The sequence below is a fragment of the Diplotaxodon limnothrissa genome, linkage group LG7 (genome assembly GCF_057381915.1).
Source record: "Diplotaxodon limnothrissa isolate DT_005_m linkage group LG7, D_limnothrissa_male_GT1.1, whole genome shotgun sequence".
Taxonomy (NCBI): domain Eukaryota; kingdom Metazoa; phylum Chordata; class Actinopteri; order Cichliformes; family Cichlidae; genus Diplotaxodon; species Diplotaxodon limnothrissa.
The window spans coordinates 11,493,369-11,506,404 of record NC_140602.1 but is presented as its reverse complement, the minus strand read 5'-3'; positions in this window follow the sequence as shown (position 1 = coordinate 11,506,404).

Sequence of the window (13,036 nt, the reverse complement as noted above, 5' to 3'; positions counted from 1 at the left end):
TAATGTTTTAATAAAGAAGTGCTGCTCAAGAAAATTAAAAAGGCAAGAGACATTAAGCTTAAAAATCAAAAGTTTTGGTCTTGAACCGTAGTGCCACAGCTTTCTATATCACTTTTGAGCTGTCTGTGTGTTTGGATGGTCTATTCAGACGTGGGGCATATGTTATATTTTCCAACTGGCAATATCATGGGAATAACATTTGTTGTTAAAGGATCATAGTGCACAACCTTTAACATTTGGTGGTGATGGAAATGGGATGGGCTTGCTAGCTTAGAAATTTGTTGGGCAAAGAAGTCTTGAGTTCCATATGATGGTTTGCTTACCAGATTCCATGTACACGTCAATGCACAACTCTGAAACACTGAGTCATTAGAAATCATGGACAATGTTGTAATCTCAACATTAGCATTTCAGCCACCACCATAGTGGTGCTTTGGAGCCAATATTTGTACAAGAGGGCAGAATGCTTAGCTGGTGGTTAGCAAGTTGCTATGTTGCTAGTTAGTGCTAAGTAAAAAACAAACAAGCATAACAAAGTTATTCACCAAAAACTGAAGCAAGGCTGTAACTTACTGCAGGATATTTTCTTTAGCAGATAACTACCTCAAAAATGCTCTAAAAACACTACATTACCACATTGCCACACCGCCTTGTTTTATACTGTTTATCATATCATGTACAGTACAAAAAAATGGACACCACTACTTGTTTTCTTAATTCCAAGTCTTGAGCTAACAAATTGCCAATCTTTAGCCAATGAGCATACCCTGGATAACTGTCCTTTTTGAAACACAGAAAGATCAAATGAACAAAATGGTTCTTTTATTCAGTATGACCTCAAATGAGTGCCCATTTCTTCAAACTTCTAGTGCAACCACAGCTATCATGCCTTGCTGGTCATTGTAAAGAAAGCAGATTTTAGACACTTCATGTTGGCTTGAGGCCCAGAAAAGTCCTTTACACCGTCTGTGGGATTGGCTAACCCTTGGCACCATCCTCAAGTGGCCATTAGAGAAGGTGCAGTTTGCAGACAAGAGATGTCAAAGTTATTTTACACCGAAGGCCACATACAGCTCACTTCGATCTTAACTGGGGCGGGTTAGTAAAACTGAAAAACTAGCATGAAAAGCTGCAAAAAATTACAGTTAAAAGTCCAAAACTGTATGCCCTTCTTCATATTTTCCAAAACTGTTCAGCAGGCCAGATTGGAGTCTTTGTCAGGCCAATTCTGGCCCCCGAGCCTTATGTTTGACACGCCTGTTATAGATTATGTTGTGAGGTTTGATGTAAGTGATATTGACACAGATGCATTCAGATTTGTCATTTTTAAACACCATTTCTAGTGTTATAAACTAGAATGTCATTCATATAATTTATTTGCCACATATGAGTTAAGTCCAAATGCTCCAGAAAAAAATACTAAATTTTCTCATCTGCATTTTTTTTAAACTGATAAATAAAATACTGCCATATGAGCATTTTAGTCATTCTACAAAATGCTACAAAGTATTCCAACTTTATAAGCAAATGGGAATACAAGCAATCAATCAGGTCAGGTTTGCCCTTCTGGAGAAACAAGGCGCCATTCTACCCCACCATCAGTCATGCACCACCTCTGCTTGTCCTCTTGCCTATTTTCACACCATCTCTTTCACTCCACACCTAACACAGTGACTTATTATGTTATCCAACTTGATTCCTCTTGATGTTGCTCTCTTCTGCTCTCTTTCTGCCCATGAGTTACAATCCCATCTTCAAATGTTTGGCAGATTCAAGAAAGCAGGGGGGGACAGAAGGAAAAAATATCCTTTTAATATCTACAGTCAAGTGTCTTCAGTTGGTGTGTGTAAAGCTTCTATGTTTTGCACAAGGTCAGTTAAAAAGTATGGGATGTAAAAAGGCTTTCCATGACAAATTGCTCCTTGTAAAAATAAAATTTATAACACCAGGATCATGTGGATGTGTGTTGTCTTCTTGGGGGGTTAAGTCTTCACTCCAGTTTAACAAAAAAAAATGAAAAAAAAAGTCAAAGCATTTCCCAAAAGGGTGCAACATATGCCTGTACTATATAAGGTCACCTTTAAGACTGCTGTGCTACACAGCTAAGAGGTACAGTTAAAACACCTGGTAAGCAACAACCCACAACTTTAGATTACAAGTGCAAATCGTCATGAAAATCACTGAAAAAAAAGGCAGGTTAAGCAAAGTCATCAACTACAGCCATTTGTTAATCAATCGCAGCAGAAAGATGTATTTCTCTTAAGGCAGATAGATAATCAAAGGCTCTGCATCAGGTCTGAACAAAGGACCAGCATGACCTGCTGTGTGTACATAAATCCCAGCTGTAATGATGGATGGCTACTTGGCAGAGTGTTGTTCTACGGTGCAGTTGAAGAAGAATCCCACTGTGACTTCCATCCACCATCACACACACAAACATATTTAAACACCACATGTACCTTTATTTACAGATGCTGAGATGGTGATGTGTGACCACTGATTTAAGGTGTGTAATGAAAGTGTATAAAATTGGTGTTTATGCATATGTATGTTTTCGTGTAACACACAAACATAACCGTTCACTTGGTCTGGTTACATCAGAGGGGTAGAAAAAACAGTTCTACCTCTGCTGTTTTTGACTCGTTCTTTCATCAACAGGAAGATAACAAAAGAAGAAAGAAGGGAAAAAAGCAGACAAAGAGAGTGAGAACAAGACCCACCATCCTTTCAGGAAGGACCCTGCAGGGTTTGGGGCCCTGAAAAATAAGGCTAATTTGAAGGTCATTTAAAGAGCGCCAGGCGTTGCAGCTCAGGAGGGGGGCCTCAGAACAAGTGCAAGGGGAGCGGCTAGGTTTGCACCGCTGTGAGGTAGTCGCTCCGACAATCCCTGGTGCTCTTCATCAATCTCTCCCATCCACCAAGAGCCTCCTCTGACCCACATACCAGCCAGGGGGAGGGGGGTTGCCTTTCTTCCATTATTGATATCACTGCATCACACAACCTGAACTTATATGAACCAAGTCAGCAGAGGAGGCACAAAAGGTCAGAGAACCACAGGCAGACATTTAGCCTCTCATTCACATTCACAGTCAAAGGTAGGTGACTGAACCCCCTTTTTTGATATGCCTACTGTAAACTAAACACTCGGTTTGGAAGTGTATTCTTGAAGATGGGGGTGTTAACTGAGTGGTCTTAAGCAAGAAGAGAAGGTATGCCAAAAGAGCACTAACTACAGTACAGTACTGTGCAGAAGTCTTGAGTCACTCCACATATCTTTATATTTTGCTTCCAAGGAAGCAGACATTCTTCTTGAGCAATAGTTCTCCAGGCTTTCTGGAAATATTTCAAATGTCTTCTTTGGAAATTGTTTACTTTTTCATTCATTTTCAGTCCAGTCTTTGTACCTTTTTTTCTTTTTTCTTGTGTAAACTCAAGACCACTTTGCAAAGAAGCTATTTTAAATTCTAACTTTCGGCTCTTTGGTGCCAGCAGACTGTTGCATGAACATATAATTCGTTCCAAATTTTTTTATCTAAATCTACAAAAAAATGCCAAAAAACACAGAATCCGACAGGCTGAAAATAGTATTTCTACACTAACAAGGTGCTTCACAAAGTGCTATTAGCTGAAAACATGCCGTGTCGTGACAAGGTGTGCTTAAAGTATTTGAAGAAACTGAACAAGTTTCTTGTTCGGGAAAAAAAAAAGAAGGAGAGACAAGTCTAAATAAAACTGTCTATAGCTGATCATAGTATATGTATGACATGACATATCTGAAAGTCACGTCCTCAAGAAATACAGGGGACCTGGGGACTGCATCTGGGCCTTTAGCTGAGTCATCTACTGTTCACAACAGTTGTGTAGTGGATCTATATATATATTCACTCCTTACACACATTCCAGAGAGCCCAAACGTGCCACTGGACTAAAAGTTGTTTAGCTAAATGTATTTGAAAACAAAAACATACATGCTATTTATCCGTGTTTGTGTACAGCACTTTGTATCTGCTGTGGCTGTTTTTAAAGCACTTTATGATAGTATTGTATGGTACGGTATGTAACGTACACAGATATACACGTACTGTACACATCGCCATTAGTTTTGATATCAGCTACTACACAGACACGCACACAAAGTTTTAAAGATGGTGATAATGCTGGTACCCTCAGCAGTCTAAGACTGCTATATGTGCAATTCTTTTTCTGACAAAGTTGTACTTTTGTATTTTCTTACTCAGTTGTATATAGCATTTGTATTCTATTTCATTCCATTGTACATAGTATTTTATTTTATTTTATTTTATTGCATTGCATTCCAGTGTTTTCTAATTTCTGCTACATAACTTTGCACTTTTGCTGTAACAAAACAAATTTCCCACCTGTGGGACTAATAAAGGTCATCTTATCATCTTATCTTATCTTTTCCAGCTTTATTAATGCATCAAGAGGAGTTAGATGGTTACCTATTAAATTATTAAGGTTTTACCAAAAGTCAACTGCAAACATTACTAGCTGTAACTGTTTGGATATTAAAAGTAAGATCTTTTGATAGAGTACAAACACAATTAAATTACTATAAATTTCAGATTTCTTTCCTGGTTGGTATCAAGGTGAAAATGTGTACAAGGCTCGAGCACTATTCACCAAGGAGCTGCACCTTCCTCTCATCTCTCTGAGGGACATCCTTGGCAGTTGTTTGTGTGTATGTGTGTGCCTCTTTTGGTGTTAGCTTGGAGGGATATAGAAAAAGTCCTTTACATCATTTTGGAAATGTCTTGAGAGCAGTTGCTGATCTGTGTTTTAGCACCTAAAGCTCGATTGCCGGTTGTGGAACGAGCCAAAACCCTCCAATACACATATCTTGCTGTCACAGTGCTGCTAAAACTGTGTTTACGAAGGAATATACATGCTGTCAGCACACAAAATGGCTAGTCTATTGGTTTAGACCGCTATTGTCTAAATAAAGAATAGCAATATCAACTCCAAAGCGCCATAATCTTTGATTTTGACACTGAACAGAAAGAGAAGAATAAGCTTTAGGGGAGAAACAATAGTAGATTTGTTTTCTGCGTATGTTTCAAATTAGGCCATGGTTTAGGTAAGGATAAACACTAGTTTAAGCCATTCCAAGTGTTTACCACAGCAGAGAATTGTATGCATATGAATAAAAAACACTATTGTTTAACAAAGCACTGGAATGGAAGGATGCTGCTGGATGCAGAGAGAGCTTATCGCAGTGTAACTATCACGTCTTTGCTATAGATGGCTTAAGTCGGTTCAAAGGAAAGGGTTCCTGGCTTAAGTGTCCGCCTTTGTTTCTACTTCTTAACAATGGCATTACTTTCACAAATACTGTGCCACTGGATATGTTCCTCCAAAAACCTCGCTTTATCTAAAGTGTAGCAGCTGTCAAGGCATTTGCATATTTGCTGTGAGTCAGAATATGATACATTTGTTGAAGGGGGAAACCAGTTGTGTGGTTTAACAGTTAAAATTATGATTTGTCGAATCGTGTCCCTAAATTCAGACTGATTTAAATTCAAATGTAATAAACAATAGAGTCGTCAAAGATGAAACAGGAATATCAGAGCTCCTATAGAATTATTAATGATTTAAGGCATTCCTGAAAGCTATGTCACATTAAATGTTGTCTGCTTTATTTGGCCCCACGCTACAAACCATCTCTGACAACAGGGACTCGAGTTTATCGCTGAGGGGTGGGTGTCTGTGGGTAAACTAACACAGGAAGTGGGGACAGCTGTCTAAAAGACAGGTTCTACTTTGTGGCTTCGACAAATAACTGTGACATATTTGACAAGCATGAGCACAATATGATTGATGAGTCTTGCTGATTGAATACGACTGCAATAAGAGCTGAGTTTATAGGTTTCATTTATCTGTGAATTGGACCCATAAATTGATTTCTTGTTATGCAGGACTGGCACATTCCTGTGTGGAAAGTTAAAGCTGGGTATGCGAATAATAAAACGTACATTGTAAATTATTACAAAAATATATACATTTTGCATTAAACTGCTTGTAAAAAAGACAAAAGGATCTTTTGAAAAAAATGCATGATGTTGTTTTATTGAGTAGAATGACTCGTGTCAAACTAAAACCGCAAGACCTTAAAATTACTAACAATTCATGACAACGCCATTAACTTTGCATTCATTTCCCCTTTTGATTCAGCTCATTGTGGAGTATATTATATTTCTGCATGTTCATAACGCCATCCCTTCACAAGCCGGGGACGGTGTGGTTTGTTACTTTGCCTGTTTGTGACCGCAAAGTTGTGTGGCAAAGGTTTACCATACAAGCGCAGAGAATTCACCCATGCTTCCTGTGCAACTGCATGCAAGACGCAGGTTTTCTGACTAATTATGTGACTTTTTAAGATCCCAAGTTTGGTTTCTGTAAAAACAGTGGAACATCTATGTTAGCAGCACATTGAGGAGCAGTTGCCCTGCTGCCTGCATGTTTTATTTTTTCTGCTGAAGAAAAACCCAACAGACAAGGAAGTTTTCAGTTTTCATATAAAGCTTTGGCTTTGCTAGTGATGTTGACAAGGTTGCCATGAGCCCCTTGAACTGTGAACAGAAGGGCAAGTGCTATAGTGCCTGAAGGCAGGTTTCTATGGTGACTTGACAGATGAAAATTGAGTAATTGCAAGCTAAACCCAGGTAGGGGTTTGTCCGAAGTAAATTCAATACTAAATAAAAGCATTGCTTTTGTATTGATTATTATTTAAAGAGCTAACATGTATGATTTCAAAGCAGCACTTGAGAAAGAAAACATTCATCATCAAATAGTTATAATCTTTAAATCCTTGCAGGAAGCTTGGCTTGCCTTCTCCTTTGTCTGTCAGAGAAACGACCTAAAATAAAGTTATTCACCGCTAATGTTTTTGGAACGATTCCATGGAAAATTAAGAACATGGAAAGTCAGAGGTGTATAGGGTAAACATACATTAAAAACTGTTTTTCTTCCGCAGTTTATATGGGCTGTAGCTGGCAAAGATCTGGCCTGGAAGCTCTGAAGGGTTATCTTATATCTTCTGTTCCTACTAAGCAGTGCAGACATAGGAGTCTGTGTGCAATGCAACATCTCAAAACTACATGAAGAAAACACTAAATGTTCAATGAGGTGTGATAGTTTTTAAATCTCACGGTTTATATTTGAATTAAGATTAAGGGAAGATCAGTTTTGCTGAGTACAAAATACTGCTTAAGCTTTAAAATGCTCTGTAGATAGAAATGCTCTTTTGTTAACGCGTTATCTCGCTACATGACACTCTTTGGAGCTAATATTAGCGTAAGAACATTTTGTTAGAAAACTTGACCAAGAGTTGCGGATGCGAAAGTCCACTTAAAACCCAATACTACAGTAAAACAAAGCTAAAGAAGAAGAGACTACTCTTTTGGAAATCCTTCCCGTTTGTACTGTGTGTATACCATACGTTTGTGCACGGTGCAGTAAGAATAAAATAGAAGAATGTGCGTTTGAATGGCGTTTGGCAGTGGTGAGCAATTTTAAGTACTCACTCTCCACCTCTCATCACCCCCACACACTCTCTTGAATATCTACACATACACACAAACACACACACAGATGTCAGAGAAGCCTGAGTGACTCTAGCCCTGTCACTGGGTGCCTACTGTGAAAACACTCCCCCCTCTCTCCCTCTCCCTCCCCCAGCCCAAAGCCCCCTCCCTCTTTTCTGGACGCCAGCCTGACATACCAGACCTTGTTCGTTAGCGCATATTTTTACCCACCGTTACTAAATTAGGAAGCCAGAGGGAGCAAATGGTGTGTAGCTGCCAAGGCAGAAGAAGAAGGGTCTGATCAGGCCTGGGTTTGTTGAGGGCCCATGCCAACCCTACCAGCTTCATTAAGAGCCACTTGGGTTTCAGAAATAGAAGCCCAACAGGGACTGGGGCCAAACAGAGCCCTGAATGGCCAGCCAAAAACTCACGGGACAAACAAACAAATAAACGAGTTGTCTCATGGCCTGCCAGAATCAACCGGCAGCAGCCATCCCAAGGAGCCATTAGAAGTTATCTTAGGCAGTCTTGGACACAAAATGTGCCCTGCCCCGAGTTTAAAAGTGGTGACAGTATACACACACTCCCAGCAGCACGATACAGAATAAATTAACCTAGAAAGCTGTCTCTGGAGACCAATTTCTCAAAGCAGCCACAGAGACGTTATTTCTTGTTTATTTGGCATGAATATTGGGTACTGATGTAAGAAAGTATATTTTCACAAGGAAATGTACATTTCCTCCTCCTGCTATGGGTATATAGCTTTTATATTAAAGCACAAAATGATGGGAAACACAGGTTATCGGCACTTTTACAGCAACATTTTAATTTGAAGGCCTTTTAGTTCTTCGAATACACCTGTACTAACAATTTATAGCCATACAACTGTACTATCATACCCTTTATAAAAAGGAAGAATGTTGCACAGCATCGAAACAGACTGCATACCCAGTGACAAATAATAAATTAACTTAATCAAGGGGAAAGCATGTTGCTGTGTAGAACACTGAATCACACTTATTTGCACGAGATTTGGACAAACGACAGAGCTTGTGTGCAAACAGCATACTTTAATCTCTGGATGTGTAACTTCAGCAAAGTACAAACAATTAGAGAACACAAGAAAAAAACTCCTTTAAGCAGTAAAATTAGAAGCCATGGAAGAATGTCTTTCAGGTTCATTGTTTACCATCTCATCAAAGTGGCACCTCTCAACCTGCGCACCACTGCGACTTCAGCCCATTTAACACCCACCCATTAAAACTAATGAGCTTACAGATGACATTGAACAACTTAAAGGTCAATGTTGCCTCCCACCCATAGGTACATTAACCAATAAGCATACAGAGATTTTTGTTTTTTTTTAATTCTGTGGTCTACGCAGGTTGTTGTCATCATAAAATACTTGTGAAGGCGTTGTGAAGTCATAAGTTTTTGCCATTTGTGTGACTGCTGAAATGTGCAGATGACTAAATGGTGATTTTTATAAATCATAAGTATCTTCCTAAGAGCTTTAAGAAAACTTAATCCAGAGGATGAAGCCTGGATGACACAGAAAAAAAAAGAAAGAAAAACAAAGGCCCTGAGGTATACATATTTGCACTTTAGTTTGAAGTGCGCATGCCCTCAGGGATGGCCAAAACCTCAGCCATCACTTCTTAAAACAGCAAAACAATATTATAATACTCCCTTGAGCTCAACAGTAAAACCCACGGTTTGTCTGAGTCCACAGCTCTTGTGTTGCTACACTGACATCTTGTGGCCTTATTAAGACGATAAAAAAACAAACCCTGATTTTAATGAGACAGTTCCTTTGTCATTGACTGTCTTGACCCCTCTCTTACCTCGGGTCATAGGGAATTAGAGACAGGGTGCACAATGGACAATTCACCAGTGCATCAAAGGGGCTATCACAAGAATACAGACAATGACACACCTATGCACCTTTGCACCTATAAACTTAACAAGCATGTCTTTGGTATGTTATCGGGAGATTAAAGCACCTGGGGATAACCCAAGCAGGCACAGGGAGAACATGTCGACTTCTCACAGAAAGCAGATTTTGCAAATTTTGTATGTCAAAAACCTTGTCTGTTTTCTTCAAGCCAGGGGCTAAACGGCCACTGGGAGGTTTTATGGTGGCTTGAAGTTTGTTTTTGCCTGCTAGGAACAGTCAGGTTTTTCATTGATTTTCAGGCCCTTAAAATCCATCTTTCAATGCGCACTTTTAAAAAAAAAACTCCGTAGCTAGGACTGTCAGGTGTAAGGAAGCTGATGTATTCCATCCTGTAAATTGCTGCCTCAGTCTCAGCTGTCCCCTGTTCACAGCCAAAAATATATTTCAGGTTTTTGAAAATGGTCTGTACTAATGTGTTGGGCTTTGAATACTAGAGCAAATTAAAATGTGGGACACCATCTCAGTATGTAGAACAGCGGGACAAGGACTAAAAATGACATGCGACATTACACAAAGCTGCACAGCAGTTCACTTAAGCGGTTTGTTCGTTCATTAAAGCAGCATTGGAGAAGACCAGAGATAGGGGGTAGATACAAACCCTGCCTAGAGGTGGACAGATGATCCAAATATTAATATTATCATTACCAACCCTGGTATTGGTATTGAATCGATACTAGTGGAATAGGATTAATACTTCACCAGGATAATCTGGCATACTAAGGGTTTGCCCAGTGGGCCGATGCGGGTCAACTGAAGGAGCGCTGTGCACCAACCCCACAAGCACTCACAACAGTCCATTTGTTCATTTTCATTGCAGACAATGTATTGCCCAATCAAATCTCTTAACACAATCAGACCCTCCCCCACCTTTGATGTGCACTCATGAGGCTTGTAAAACAGAGTTTAGTGTGGAAGGAGTGGCAAAAAACTAAAAATAAATGCAGAAAAATGTGTCAGATTAACCGACATGTTAGCTGTCTCTATTGCTGCTGCACCGTCAACACCAGCAACAAGTAACAAGCCGTAGAGACGTGCAGCAGGAGGAACTACAGTCACAACAAGAGAGTGAGGAAGAGACAGAGGAAGGGAAATTAATGTGGTATGAAAACAGATGAAGGAACATAATTAGGAAGTAAAGTGAATGGCTACATTGACCATTAGCTAAAGTGTGGCTTTTAATTATCACATAGTGCACTGCAGCTAAGAACTAACCCAACAACATAAAACATGTTGCTGTTTATTTTTTGTTGTTTGTTTGTTTGTTTGTTTGTTTTTTTTGAGTGATCATGATGGGCTGCGTGGACCAAAAATGCCAGGGCCGATTTCTTTTGTCCCAGTCCAGCCCTGATGAAGCCTATTTTCAAACAACAGCAGAAGACCCAAAGTGCTTTAGAGACACACACATTTACATTCCAGGTCTCAAAAAAAATTGTTTCAAAATACATGAGAAGCTGAAAAGTGAGTTTAGTTGTCGAAAGTAAAATCAGAGTGATTTAATGGTCATTATAATGTGTTTGGAATAATTTGCTAATAATAATTCATCTCATAAATCATGACACACTGCTCTCTCCCCTACATAGGCTGCCTTTGTAGGTTATAAGTACTGGTATCGATATTGGTATCAGCAATACTGACCCTGTATTTACTTGGTATCGGATCCAAAATGTGTAGAATTGCATTAAGTCAACCGCCTTAATGATAAATGAATCACAAGAAAAAGAAAACGTGGATGTGGCTATTCTTTGATTTAGTGACTTTCTACCCAGGCTAGTTCAAAAAGCACACTGAAAGAGCGTTAACAAGAAGACTGAAACATGCAGGCGCAGTTTAACCATTAACGATTATATCCGGTTTGATGTATTTCATTAAACTAAGTCGTTTTGATGATGTTTGTGGTCACATAAAAAATCGTACTACACTTAAAAACGACGTGTTCGTCCACGAACAGTGTAGTTCTTGAATGCTGCCCGCTCCATGATATGCCAGTTTGCGCCTTCAGGAAGCGCTTCAGCGGTGAATATTTTTCAGCAGCGGACCCTAACGGCATCGCTGAACAGAGCCTGGCTTTGGTTTAGCTTGTAAGAAGATGTTTTTTTTTAGCTATTAATTGCTAGACCGCTAAATGTTTCCGGTGAATAACGTGGACGAGGATCCATTGTTGGTCACATTAACTTGCTACTATCGCACGCGCCGTGTGTAACCAAGGAAACCATTCTGCTGATGGCAAATAAACAAATGAATTAATAAAATTAAGCAATTTAGTGATGACAACCAAGTGAGTCATCAAGTGAGTATCCTTTATGTTTACCTTTATTTGTTTAATTCGTTTAATTAGCTCCGCTAGGTAAATGTTGATCATTTTATTTACAGTTAAAAAAAATTAAGCGTTTCTGTAAGGTGTTGGTAGTTTAAGTGGTAGGTTAAATAAACGCAAGGATTTACATATGTTTCCTTCCAGGAAAAAAAAAAGTGTTAACATGACTTATTCGATTAAACCTATGGATGTTCCCATGAAAACATGGCAAGCAGAAACAGGGGTACATATTTCTTTCTTTTTCATGGCTCAGATGTAGGGAAACCTTCACAAATAAACAGTGCTAAGAAGAAATTTATATAATGATTCCTCCTGAAGAAAAGCTCCAACACTTTTAGAGGCACGCTCGAGCCCATGAGGATCATTGAGAGGTGAGTATACGGTATAGGCTGTAGTGACACAAACTACCCCTTTTTTTCTTTAGAAGTCATATTGCAGCGTTTATGTACAGATTTAAACATTACAAACAAAAACAAAAAGCTCCAGCCGAGTCCCTGTCCAGCACATAGACCAATCCCAGTCGATCAGGTTAGTGCCATCTTTGAAGCAAAAGTGGGGGGGGAAAAAGAGATCTGACTGTGGTGCAGCTCAACTGCTAAGTGATCATTTTGGGGAAAATTTCAGTTGTTTAATGTTTGGTTTAAACACCCTTGAGCTTAAGATTTGAAAATCCTTAAAGCTGCACCAAAAACAGCTCGAGTTTTCCTCCCACATGTTGACATTTTAAACTCCTAACATCAGACAGCGCTGGATATGTGCTGCAGTGTACACCAAAAAAAAAAAAAAAAGCAGTGATAAACAGGCAGTTATAACATAAAACACGAAATCTGTTACAAGTATAATGTCCAGAATATAGTCACAGCCCAGTTAGATGGAGCTAGCCTGGGGCAGAGTATAATCCAGGGCGTAGTCAGGGCCCATGATCCAGAGTCCAGAAGAAACAAAGGCAAAGCAAAAAGGAAGTGTATGTCACTTCCTGTCAGATTTCACGAAACAGAAATAAATGCAACGATACAGTCAAAGTCAGTGAACATTATAGAGCAGGAAATAGACCCACCCTGCAGAAAAGCAAAAAAAACCCTAAAAACTGTCTTTCTTGTGTGCCATTTGGTGACTCCGGTAAAGATGGAAGTATTCACAAACTGATAATAGTGCAAGAAATGTTACGAGTTCTTTCCAGGATATAGACACAGACCACACCAAGGCAGTCATTTAGCTTTT